The sequence below is a fragment of the Pseudorasbora parva genome, chromosome 6 (genome assembly GCF_024679245.1).
Source record: "Pseudorasbora parva isolate DD20220531a chromosome 6, ASM2467924v1, whole genome shotgun sequence".
In the NCBI taxonomy this organism is placed as follows: domain Eukaryota; kingdom Metazoa; phylum Chordata; class Actinopteri; order Cypriniformes; family Gobionidae; genus Pseudorasbora; species Pseudorasbora parva.
Window position 1 is genome coordinate 31,187,508 of NC_090177.1, and position 14,113 is coordinate 31,201,620.

Below are 14,113 nucleotides of genomic sequence, written 5' to 3' on the forward strand. Positions count from 1 at the left end.
GCACCTCCATGCTTCACTGTCTTCACTGTGTACTGTGGCTTGAATTCAGAGTTTGGGGGTCGTCTCACAAACTGCCTGTGGCCCTTGGACCCAAAAAGAACAATTTTACTCTCATCAGTCCACAAAATGTTCCTCCATTTCTCTTTAGGCCAGTTGATGTGTTCTTTGGCAAATTGTAACCTCTTCTGCACATGCCTTTTTTTTAACAGAGGGACTTTGCGGGGGATTCTTGAAAATAGATTAGCTTCACACAGACGTCTTCTAACTGTCACAGTACTTACAGGTAACTCCAGACTGTCTTTGATCATCCTGGAGGTGATCATTGGCTGAGCCTTTGCCATTCTGGTTATTCTTCTATCCATTTTGATGGTTGTCTTCCGTTTTCTTCCACGTCTCTCTGGTTTTGCTCTCCATTTTGAGGCATTGGAGATCATTTTAGCTGAACAGCCTATCATTTTTTGCACCTCTTTATAGGTTTTCCCCTCTCTAATCAACTTTTTAATCAAAGTACGCGGTTCTTCTGAACAATGTCTTGAACGACCCATTTTCCTCAGCTTTCAAATGCATGTTCAACAAGTGTTGGCTTCATCCTTAAATAGGGGCCACCTGATTCACACCTGTTTTTTTCACAAAATTGATGACCTCAGTGATTGAATGCCACACTGCTATTTTTTTGAACACACCCCTTTCAACTAATTCAACTAATTGCCCAATTGCACAGCCTTAAGAGCGTGCATATCATGAATGCTGGGTCTCATTTGTTTTCTGAGAATCTACTGAACCTACTGGTAACTTGTTTGCCACGTAGCAATAAAAAATATACTAAAAACCTTGATTATTCTGGTTAGTCACATTGTACTGCTATTATTTTGAACAAGACTGCATATGTGCTCTATATGTCTCTCCACTAGCTCCACAGGTCAGGGTGTCACCAGTCGGTCACAAGTTCTTTCTTAAATTTGAACGTAAAGTCCACACTAGAGGCTTAGTAACTAGTAGCTGGTTTGTAACTAACTCTTTTTTTCGGTTGCACCATTTGATCTTAAGGCAGAACGTAGCTAGTAGGTCGTAAGCTCTCCATAAAGTAATGCGTTGTCACATAACACAACGTTTACCCTCAATGATCCAATAGTAGCCTTCAAATACGTGAGCAAAAGTTGTGTTGAAATGCTCTGAATTTCAGTTTATCCTTCATTATTATAACTTATTTTGCCTCACGTAACCAACGGTAAAAATACATTTCCAAATATATGCTGAAATAATAAAAAAAAACAAAAGCAATTACATTTATTGGTTATGCAGCGGCACACAGTTTTGCACAGGTTCATGTTAAAGAGCTAAAATATAAGTGTAAATGTCAGCATTTCATGTAAATAATGGAAATCTGTCATGTAAATCAAGAGCTTATTAGCTTATTTCAACTAAGTTTAATGGTGCAATGCAAAAATATTTAATAATGCATAAGTTGTAACTTAACTTACACACAGCTGGTGCCACCGGCCTCAGATCTCCACAACAGCACTATCACTTGAGAATAGAAGTAAGATCTCTAGAGTAGAGCAGTAATCAGACAGACTCCAAACAATGCCTTTCTTTATGCTTTAATCACAGAGACTCACCGGAATACAAGAGTTTATATAGGACAGATACATGGCAAAGGTAACATGACTCAGCACATCATTTTTCTTTAGTATGATTTGTTCTACATGTGTGCAATTCAGCAACAACCTGGCAAAGCACAATTTATTTTTTGGAATAATTCAGCGTGTAGGTCATGGGGTAATTTTGTTTATTTAGCCATCTAGCCATGTCCATATGCTTCTGTTATTTCAACACACTCATTTTGGTTACAGGGTTACAGAAGCATACATAAATGAAGCACTGAACTGACCCAAGTAAAAGAACTCCCTGATTTAAGTAAAATAACTCCCATTTCCCTGAAACATATATAATGACTCTTATTACTTGTGGTTAAATCAGCACGGTTCACTGCATGACCTCAGGTGGTTGGGCAGGATTTATATCATAACGCCGGATTGGAACTGTATAAAAAAAAATATATCATGATTATAATGACACAAATTATCATGATTATCAATATTACCATGGTTTTGTTCAAATGAGATGAAAGTGTTTCAAGTTTTATATTTGCAAATCAATAAAAAATAAATGCTCTATGCACTTTTTTTAAAAGCAAGATTAAATTCTGTGGGATTTCCTTCCTTATAATGGCCGTCCGTCATCAATAGCAACGCATTATAACACGGCGCACATCCACTCATCACATCGGATGAGTTCTCTCGTTTCAACTTGTGTCTTGCGACTGTTTTTGATTGTATTAGAAATTAAATCATTGGACTTTACTTATAATACTACTATAACTTCTTGTGATCATCTTGTCTGGATGATTGTTTTTTCACACTGTACAAAACGGATTTATAAACAATTAAGATTTAAACATGAATCTCAATTCAATATGTCCCCGTAGTTATTTATGTGGCAAAGAAAATCTGTGTAATAAGTGTTCAATGAAGATACATTATTATCCCTTAAATATCACCCTAGTCTTATCTGAACTTGTTTATTTGTCTTTGGCTCAAAGTCACTTGTAATTTTTCTTAGTGGAAGCTTTACGTTAATTTCAAGGGAGTGAGATAAAATATTTATTTAAACTCAAAACTTTGAGTCCAATTATTTCCCAGAAGTAGTTTTGGTATTGAGGTCAAAGTCCACTTGCCTTGCTTTCGCTATACAGTGGTTTTCAAACCTGTCCTTTAGGCACCCCAGCCCTGCACATTTTGTATGTCTCCCTAATCTGACACACTAGGCCATGTCCACACTAATACGTTTTCGTTTGATAACGCATATTTTTCTCTCCGTTTTGTCATTCCAGCCACACTGAGACGCCATTTTCAGTCAACAAAAACGTAGCTTTTTGAAAACGGTCCCCAAAGTGGATTCATTTTTAAAACTCCTTCTTTGCGTCGTAGTGTGGATTGTGAAGATATTTGAAAATGATGACGCATGTTTAGTCATGTGACGCATATTGTCCCAATATATGTCTATTATTGTTCCAGTTATGTGCTATTCACTTTCACACGTTGCTAAAATAAATTACTTAGCACACTTCACATCACAGTCCTGCAATGAATGCAGAAAATATACATTTCTGTCCTGTGGTAATGTGGTAAAAACACGAGTGGAGTTGCGTTTTAGACCAAACGCGAGTGCGACCTGGACATATCAGTGAATGATGAGAATTGTGCTAAATAAAATGATCCTGCCAGAAGAATTGTGATAACTTTATGATGTCTGTATCATCTCAGTGAGCTTTTATGTGGTTTTACGCATGCGCAGTAAGTTGAATTTGGCGTTTCTGATGTTTCAGTGTGGATGAGAAACTTTTCAAATCTATCCGGATTAATGTAGACGTAGCCCGTCTAAATATACAGAAACGGAATAAAGTATATGGTTACATGGGTAAAAAAAACAATGAAAACAATAAGTGTTTGTGCATTTTAGTATTTAAAGTAAAAATCTGAACCGGTCTCACTGGGCCAATAGAAACAAATGAGGCCTGATATATTAAAGCCACAGATAAATGTGACATTTATTACAATGGGTTTAAGTGAAGATTGTTTTAAGTTCGCTTAAATTAAAAGATGATATATTTTTTAAAGCCTAATAAATGTTCAAATTGGTGGGTTTCAATTATACTTTAATGCTGAATGCCTATAATTGATGGTTAAAATTATGAGAAAAATTATTAATGGTATCTGTGCTAATGGCTTTCATTCATAAAATGATGTTATTAAACAAATATTCTTTGTGTTGTTAATTATGTTTTTGTGATTACTTACAGAAAAATGTGTAAATAATTTGTATTTTTTTTATTGATTGGTAGCACTAAATTTAAATTACACTAACATAAATACCTTTAACTGGAGCCATACACTGAAGTCCACATCCATTGCTGCAGCATTTCTCATTCTCGCCACAGTCACTGTCATCGGTACAAGTATTCAGCTCCCTCATGTAATGCATCATGTCACACAATCGTGGTTTAAAACGATAGAATGGACACACTCCTGGCTTTACTGTTATACAGACATAAGACAGAGAAAACATATCACTGAATGCTGAAAGAATTTTTCTTTGTAAAAAAAAAAATATTTTTGTAAGTGTTATATAGTTATTTCTTGTGAAATATATACCAATAATATACTGTGTTGGGCATGTTACTTTAAAAAAAAGTAATTAGTTATAGTTACAAATAGTAACTGAGTTACATCATTACAAATGTAACTAATTACCAGGGAAAGTGACTAATTACTAGGTAATTAGTAATGTGTAATGTGTTACTTTTTTATTAAATGTTCAAATGTCATAACTTATAGATTCGCCCAATATTAAAGCACTTGGCAACTTTTGCTCTCGGGGTCCCCCTACAGTTTGGAAAAAATAATGTCCTCAACTACTGTCGTAAGCTCTGTCATCCTACAACAGGGGATGCCATCGCATGTGCTTTTGTTGACATGACAACCCTGATAGCCCTGAACTAGTGATGCGCGGGTCGTCTCATAACCCGCGGACCCCGTATGTCTATTTAATGGTCGCGGGTGCGCGGCGGGTTGTAAAAATATATACAGTGGTGCGGGGCGGGCCAAATAACTTCATAAAAGTGGCGCCGCGGGTCGGTGCAGCACTAACAGTTCCCCTGAACACTGCAGGAGTTCACATGCAGGTGTTCTTCTGGCGGTGCGTGTGAAATGTCTTCATCCCAGGTACAGTCAGTGGCATGTTTCAGCATGTCTTATGACTATAATTTCATGAGTTTTATTTTTTTCAAACGCCAAATAATCACGATGCTCACGTTTAAAAGCCAGCGTCATTATAGTAGTCTATTGGTTACCGTTTTACAGAATCTATATGATCCTTCAATTCAATGTTTGAGTGGTAGGTAATCACCATAACAAGCATGACAGCATCGGTCGGGCACGCTTCCTTCAGCTCACGCCGACGAGAAAACGCTGGTCACATGTTGATTCTCGTCCTGCCTTTAATCCCATCACTTTTTCGTTTCCTCTTATTGCTTTCCTCCAACAAAACCTTTTCTTTCTTATTTGTCTCTGCTGCTTCGGACATGACTATATTATCCGACGAACAAAGTTGGGCTCGCACGTCCGAATTTAAGGAAGTGTGGGTGTTGGTGGAAGTGACGTATATGCCGTAAAGCAGTCAAATTTTGTAGTTCTTTTTGTTCTCGGGTTACTACCCGAAACCCGAAGTTTAAAAGTACGATTAAAAACGATACAGACCCCATCAGGCTATGAAAATATATTATGAAGGTTGAAAAGTTACCTAGTGCTCCTTTAAAGGTTTAGTTCACCCAAAAATGAAAATTCTGTCATTAATTACTCACCCTAATGTCGTTCGACACCCGTTCATCTTCGGAACACAAATTAAGATATTTTTGATGAGATCTGTTGGCTCAGAAAGGCCTTCATTGACACCAATGTCATTTCCTCTCTCAAGACCCATAAAGGCACTAAAGATGTCGTTACAAAGTCCATCTCACTACAGTGGCTCTACAATAATGTTATGAAGTGACGAGAATAGTTTTTGTGCACAAAAAAACTAAACTAAATAACGACTTGTATAGTGATGGGCAGATTTCAAAACACTGCTTTGTAAAGCTGAGCTTAATGAATCAGTGTCAGCAGTTCAGATCGCCAAAGTCACGTGATATCATTTCGATCCGAATCATGAATCGATACACTGATTCAAAATGTTAGATATTTTTGTGCACAAAAACTATTCTAGTCACTTCATAAAATTATTGTAAAGCCACTGTAGTGAGATGGGCTTTGTAACGAAGTCTTTAGTGCCTTTATGGGTCTTGAGAGAGGAAATGACATTGGTGTCAATGAAGGCCTTTTTGAGCCATCGGATTTCAACAAAAATATCTTCATTTGTGTTCCGAAGATGAACGGAGGTCTCACAGGTGTCAAACGAGATTAGGGTGAGGAATCAATGACAATTTTAATTTTGGGGTGAACTAACCCTTTAAATATGTTAAATGAATGATTTGGACATGTCCATGTCCAATAGAATAAATACCAGCTTTATTTATTAATAAATATAACTGCGAGATTGCGTTTATTGAATGAGTGACAGCTTTTAGTGATTATAAAGTATATTACCACGTACACACTTCAATACACTGATGACCCATCCGCATATCAGGGATGGAAATTAACTTTTTTGTCCACCGGCCACTGTGGCTGGTGGATTTCAAAATCTACCAGCCTCTCACTGTTTTTAACATCCACTTTCTTGTTTTTAATCGAAAATGTGTAATTGTTTGCTATACAATGTGCAATGTGTAATGATATGCATTTCATTACATGAGTAGGTGTCTGTGCTCTTTTTGATCTGGTTGATTCTTTGTCTTTTATGGCTTCCAGTTTTACATTTTTAGTTCCAACAATGAAACTATTTGTTTTGGCATATTCTGAAGCGTGTTGACGATATACCGAGCAGAACATTAGGTAGTCAGTATGGATGCACCGAAATCAAAATTCTTGGCTGAAACCGAAAAAGAGGAAACCAAGGCCGAAAACCGAAACACCGAAAGAAAATATGCCAATTATTAGTACCATTGCATTTATGGCTATGACTGTGCAACTTTACTAAAAATCAAGGCATTGCAAGTTTCAAATAATAAATCAATTATAAATTATGCAAATAGTTTGCAACATTGCAACACTGGACAGTATAAAATAATATTTTAACTAAAATGTTTAACTTGACTTCACTCGTGTACATTAAATAATAATGTACAGGCCTGCAGAAAGGTACAGAAATTGAATAAAGTATTAAAATGGAAAAAAAACTGCATATTTGAACTGTTTAAATGAAAGATTAATCCTTATTAAACTTACACAAGCTATTCAATCAAGAGCAGTGAGTGATGTCCTTCTCTTTTGTTTGACATTAAACAGACAGCAGTAAAGGCTAGTAAATTCCCCTTTAAGAGCTAATGCAGGGATATGCATCGTCTTTCTCGACAGTATAAAGTTCACATAAGGCATATACAGACTATGTCTGCTAGGATACTTATCAAGGTGGATATGCTGACATACTTCTTGTGTGAGTTTGTCCGTTTAAGCACAAGACTTGAAAGATAATTCAATATTTGCGCGCTGTGAGACGTGTGCATGCTTTCGGATGATGCACAGAGACAGATCATTCAGCACGCGCAAGTTCTCATTCGCGTCTTCTGGCTCTACACTAGGGGTGTGCATTGGCACTGCCTTCACAATTCGATTCGATTACGATTCACCAGGTAACGATTCGATTCAATTCGATTCTACGATGCATTGGGATGCATCAAAATTCTACTGCACACAAAGCAAATGTTTCATCAGTCATGAGGCAATACAAGCAGATATTAAACAACAGATTGTATATGCTGCTATGTGTCTCCTGTATCTTTGACATAAAAGTTATTAAATAAAATAAAATGTAATTAAATAAAATTAAATAAAATGCAATTAACCCTTAAATGCATGACTGTTTCACCAAACATTCTTACATATTCAGGTCGTTAGCGACCCAGATCTATATTTAACATGGATAGACCTCTAGCTGTCGTGATAATATATAAAACTCCTGATTTTAGAGTAACAGCTACAGAAGAATAAAATAAAACCTATTTCGTTACCTTTCGCCACAACTTAAAATCTGGAAAAAAATATGGCTGGTGGCGGGTGCTAATTTCCATCCCTGACGCATATACATGCTGGATTCACTCGAAAAATTAATGACAGTTATAAATCAGTTGAAATCAGGTTCATAAAAATGTCAGGAAAACACGATTCCTGGCTGCATGTCATTATCCATGGATCACTGAATCTTTGGTAAGTTTGGTAGGAACACTATAGAGCCCTTTAGTTTAAACTGATAATCGTTTGCTCTACTCACATTTTCTAAGAGCACAGTGGCCTCCATAATCCTTAAATGGAAGATGTTTGGGATGACCAGAACCCTTCCTAGAGCTGACTGTCTGGGGAAACTGAGCTATCAGGGGAAGAGCCTTGGTGAGAGATGTAAAGAAGAACCCAAAGATCACTGTGGCTGAGCTCCAGAGATGCAGTCGGGAGATGGGAGAAAGTTGTAGAAAGTCAACCATCACTGCAGCCCTCCACCAGTCAGGTGGAGTGGCAGAGTGGCCCGACGGAAGCCTCTCCTCAGTGCAGGTCACATGAAAGCCTGCATGGAGTTTGCTAAAAAAAAACACCTGAAAGACTCCAAGATGGTGAGAAATAAGATTTTCTGTTCTGATGGGACCGGGACCAACTTTTTGGCCTTAATCCTTAGCAATATGTGTGGAGAAAACCAGGCACTGCTCATCACCTGTCCAATAAAGTCCTAGCAGTGAAGCATGATGGTTGCAGCATCATGCTGTGGGGGTGTTTCAGCTGAAGGGACAGAACAACTGGTTGCAATCGAGGGAAAGCTGAATGCGGCCAAGTACAGGGATATCCTAGACGAAAACCTTCTCCAGAGTGCTCAAGACCTCAGACTGGACTGAAGGTTCACCCTCCAACAAGACAATGACCCTAAGCGCACAGCTATAATAACGAAGAAGTGGCTTCACAACAACTCTGTGACTGTTCTCGAATGGCCCAGCCAGAGCCCTGACTTAAACACAATTGAGCATCTCTGATGAGACCTGAAAATGGCAGTCCACCAACGTTTACTATTCAACCCGACAGAACTGGAGAGGATATGAAAGGAGGAATGGCAGAGGATCCCCAAATCCAGGTGTGAAAAACTTGTTGCATCTTTCCCAAAAAGACTCATGGTTGTATTAGATCAAAAGGGTGCTTCTACTAAACACTGAGCAAAGGGTCTGAATATTTAAGACCATGTGATATTTTAGTTTTTCTTTTATAATAAATCTGCAAAAATGTCAACAATTCTATGATTTTTCTGTCAATATGGGGTGCTGTGTGTAGCCTGGTCTTACCACATGCTTGTACATTTCATTTGTACAGAGTGTGACCTCTCTGCATTGACAAGCATTTATTTTCACGAAGGCGGGTACTCTGTTAAAGTTTAAAACTATTGGATCTGCCCACCGCCACTAGATCTGCCATAACCAATCGCTAACATTTCGTTGTGACGCATGTCATGCACCCTGCGCCTGTTTCACACATGGACATCCGTCATAATAAATATATATATACATAATAAATGTGCAGGCCACCTCAGTGATAAAACCATAGGATAAAATCTAAAACTTGTGCATTCGGATTGTGTTTTATTCACGGTGGATGGGAGAGTTTTGTAAACTGGAACGCGCTTGCTCATGTGGTCCGTAACATGATTTAATGCTGTAAATAAATCACATGCTTAGTATGATTAGAATTAATGCTACTGTAAATAACAGCCCAATTCAAATGTTTGTGCTTTAATTTTAATTAGTTTTAGTGGTGATAAAATATATTGCTCTTGTAAATACTTGCCAGCATTTTAAAGAAAAAAAGTCTATAAATGCATCTAAATAACAGCAAAGCGCATCCGTACGGTGCTCTGCAGTGGTCAAAATTATTAGGATTATAAACAGTGATTTTTGAAGCGATATACACAAATCCGGCGAAACACGGAAGTAAAGCAGCGCCGCCATTACTGCGTGCCTTGCTGCTAAGGACTTAGAGCAGCGTGTACACTAAAACACTTCTCAAATGAGGTTAATAGCTGAACAATGACTGGATTCTCCCCTCATGTCATGTTATAATTGCCTACCTTTTTTTTTCCTTATAAATTATTTTTGTTTTTGTTACGAATGCATATTATTATTATTTTTTCCCCTGTTTGTATAAGCTGTTCCCTCAGGCTATATCTTTTCTGTATCTGTATTTCGAAGAAGTTGATTTTATGCAACATTATTTGTTTGTAAATCTTGATACTTTAAATAATAATACAAAACATAAATAAATAAATAAATAAATAAATAAATAAATAAATAAATAAATAAATAAATAAAAAGCAGCGCACGGCAATAATGCACGACGCACTGTGAATGATAAAGGATAAAATGAACGCAAAAAAAAACATTTAAAGACTGAATAATTAAGAATAATTAAAACATACGTGTCCATTACAAAGGGACTTAAAGTCACAATTAGACAAATGTGAAACGATCATTTACAAGAAATATGGCCTTATTAAATCAGTACGTAAACTTGCATGACCTACCGATGTGCTCATGCATTTGTTCACAAGCTGCAAATAAATAGCCACGACCAGTTGTAGCAATAGAATACATGTTCCTACAGGTATTAGATTATTTAATTAATCATCTGGCATGTGATGAGCATCAGAACCTAAACTACAGGGCATGAGTTCCGGATGGATTGGCCAGATACTGCATCCTACCATCACAGATCAGCCGCTAGGTATGAATCAGGTGTCGTGAGGTTTTCAGGCAGTGGACTCGTACCATAATGTCAGTAACAATAGAGAAAACTACAAAATTAAATTAGTCTAATTGTGACTTAAAGTCCCTTTGTAACGGGCACGTATGTTTTAATTATTTTCTGTCTTTAAGTGGTTTTACGTTCATTTGATCCTTTATCATTTACAGCGCGTCGTGCATTACGTTACTACCGCGCGCTGCTCTAAGTGCAGCATAAGATAGTCCTCATAACTTTGTTATTTCATGTTCTTAAAACATGTTTGTGTAAAACAATTCAGTGATCACAGAAATCAGTGCTTTAATATTAGCAATACAGCTCATAATGACAGTGTTCAGTTTTATTGACAATACCTTCGACCCCACGAGAAACAATTATCGTCCGAATATGGCTTCAGCAAACTCCTTCACCACTAACGGAGCGAGCTGGAAAATCAAACTTTTCCAGAATTCACCCTGTTGGGGAGGAGGGCCACAACATCATGGCCACCAACAAACTCCAGCAAAGATTGTTCTTGCTCCGGCTTTAACTTCTGGATCCACGGCAGCGGTGCCACAACCGAATGAATGAGTTCGTTCGCATCTTTCTCCGCCGCCATTACTGAACTACAACTCAAACTAGCACACAACATCAACGTCATCGGTCTCAGCCACTCCCTCTGTTCGCTGATTGGAAAATCTAAGAATTAGGGATGTCCCGATCCAATCAGGTGATCAGAAATCGAGCCTGATCATGTGACTTCAGACTCGATCGGAATCGGATGTTAACCTCCCGATCAGGATTATTTTTTTAACACATCAATAGTTATGCGGTGACACAGAGTTAGACCCTTTTAACTTCACACAGAAACAGCAACGCGTGTGGCATGACGTCACTTTTTGTTGTACGCTATTGGTTTAAATCTGCAGTCTCCCTCTCAGAAATAGAAGCCTCCACACCACGATCGCCCCCAGGTGACCAGTCCCATTATAGCCACGCCTCCGTGTATTCTAATGGACACGAGGCAAACTAAACAATCAAATTACACTTCAAATATTTTTTCCCCAAAGTTAGTTTGTGTCATTGTAGGCAGTTATCATCACGATGATTTCATTACAAGTGTTCGTTTTTCTAAATAAGTTTAGTTTTAGTTAGTTATTTGATGCTATAAAAACGGGTGTGTGACGTCATGATTAACAGCTGAGATCGATGTCTTCTCTGAGTAAAGTGGTCCCTGAGGCACTAACGGACATTTTGCGGGATTTTTGGGAGCAGATAATTTAATTTAATTTAATTTAATTTAATTTAATTTAATTTAATTTAATTTAATTTAATTTAATTTAATTTAATTTAATTTAATTTAATTTAATTTAATTTAATTTAATTTAATTTAGTTTAATTTAATTTACATAACTGTTTATTTCATACCAAGATAATTAATTGTTCTGCATCTGTGAGAGTATGGGCAGGCTTTTGATATCGCCGTTGTACTTCCTCTTTCCCGCGCAATTCCGGTCTCGGACTTTTTTTATATTTACTGTTGCACTAAAATCCAAAAGTGAAGAATTTATGTTATTTATTATAACAGATACTCAAAATCAAATGACTCAGACTCGAGGGCAAAAAAACCTGATCGGGACATCCCTACTAAGAATACACCACAGTCTCAGACGAAGTACTGAAGGAAAATGAAATTTGAGCGGAAGTATGTAGGAGGGCGGAGCCAGGCTGTGTGTGTGTGTGTGTGTGTGTGTGTGTGTGTGTGTGTGTGTGTGATATATTTAAATATTATAATTTATTATTCATGCAGTGAAGATTGTAAAGCGTTGTAACTTTATTACATTATTTAATTTCTATTTCTTTATTTAGTTTCTGCAAGGCCAGATGAAATGTATTATACTAGGCTTATGTAAGGATTGTTTTAAGTTCACTATAATTAATAATTTTAAAGCCTTATAAATGTTGAAATTGATATACCTTATACATAAATGTTTAATTTCTATCATTATTGTTAAAACAAATCAGAGATACAGGAAGCTGTATTAGTATCAGTGATAATTCATAAATGCATTCATAAAATGATGCCATTACAACAAATATTTAAAATATACTGTCTTTAAGTAGTTTCTACAATAATTTAGAAAGTAACTGAAACTCAGGTGTTTTTAATCATGACTAATTACAGACAAAATGTTTGATTAATAAAAGTTTTTTTAATTGATTGACAGCACTAAATGTGATATGATTATGTAAGGAACAATTGGCGATGAGCCGTTGAATTGTTTGAAAAATAATGCACACTCGAGGCGGTAACACGGCCACAACGCGAAGCAGCGAGAAAGACAGTATGTGCGTTTCTGTATATAATTGTGTCCTTGCATGAATAATTAGTCATTATCCTATTGTTTACTATATTTATTTGCTCGGTCAGTGTCGCAGCTGCGTCTATGCCAGAATGATGCTGACTGGACCGGATTTACTGTGAGTTTTCAAAATCGTGATAATCAAACACGATTTTTGGATTTGATTTGATTTTGATTTAAAATGATATTACTAACCGTCAGTACATTTTATCACGGTTTATCATGAAACCGGTAATTGTTCTAACCCTAAAATAAAAATATATATAATAAAATAATATAATACCTGTAACTGGAGCCATACACTGAAGTCCACATCCATTGCTGCAGCATTTCTCATTATTGGCACATTCACTGTCATCGGCACACGACCAAGAATCCATCACAGGACACATTTCTGCTGTAAAAAATCTGACTGGACACACTCCTGGCTTTACTGTTATAAAGACATAAGACAGAGAAAACATATCACTGAATCCTGAATACATTTTGCAGGGTAAAAAAAAGATTTTTGGAAGTTGTACATATATATTATTATTACACGGCTCTGTGGAATACTTGATTCTGATTGGTCAATCGCACATTCCAGCGGTATGTTATGGCGAGTTTCAGGCAACCTTTAACCCGTGTTTTTCCCAACCTTCAACATGTGAAAGTGCACTGGAATGCTGCACTATTTCCAGATAACAAGCACCAAAATGAATAACACATTGCTCATCCGGATACTATGAGCAGTGGTGTTCAAGTTACTTGGAAATAGTAATTAGTTATTGATTACTTATTTTCAAAAGTAATTAGTTACTTGACTTTATTACAATAAAAAGAAACATTAAGAAAATAATAAACATTGCTTTATAATCTGAACATGAAAAATATCTATAGCAAAATAAACAGCAATGTTTAATCAAAACGAATATAAAACATTTCACCAGTGCATTTTTACAGGCATTTATGCATACGATAAAAACAAGAAACGAAGAACAAACATATGGACAAATAAATACAGTAAATATACAATAAAACAAAGATACAAATAAAATACGGTGCTTTCATTTCAGGAAGGTCTACTAACATTACTGTTTGGGTAATGACCTAGAAAAGACATCTAATAATCAAATACAGTTGTGTTCTAAATTATTCAACCCCCACTGAAATTGATTGTTTTGGTCGGTTTGACATTGATTTTGATCATTCAGTCATCCTGCTAACAATTAAATCAAAGAGGCACGTGTAGGTCAGACAAATATAACATAACATTTATAATGCAATAACCACAAATGTCTTTTCTGA

General features: G+C 36.6%; 1 long non-coding RNA gene across 1 annotated transcript; it reads right to left on the reverse strand.

The window, feature by feature from the left end:
• Window positions 1-844: 844 nt before the first annotated feature.
• Window positions 845-13,211, reverse strand: LOC137079376 (uncharacterized). The gene is made up of 3 exons (XR_010905481.1): window positions 13,110-13,211; window positions 3,936-4,097; window positions 845-2,042 (listed from the first exon to the last, which is right to left on the reverse strand). It is a non-coding gene; the product is annotated as an uncharacterized lncRNA (long non-coding RNA).
• Window positions 13,212-14,113: the final 902 nt, after the last annotated feature.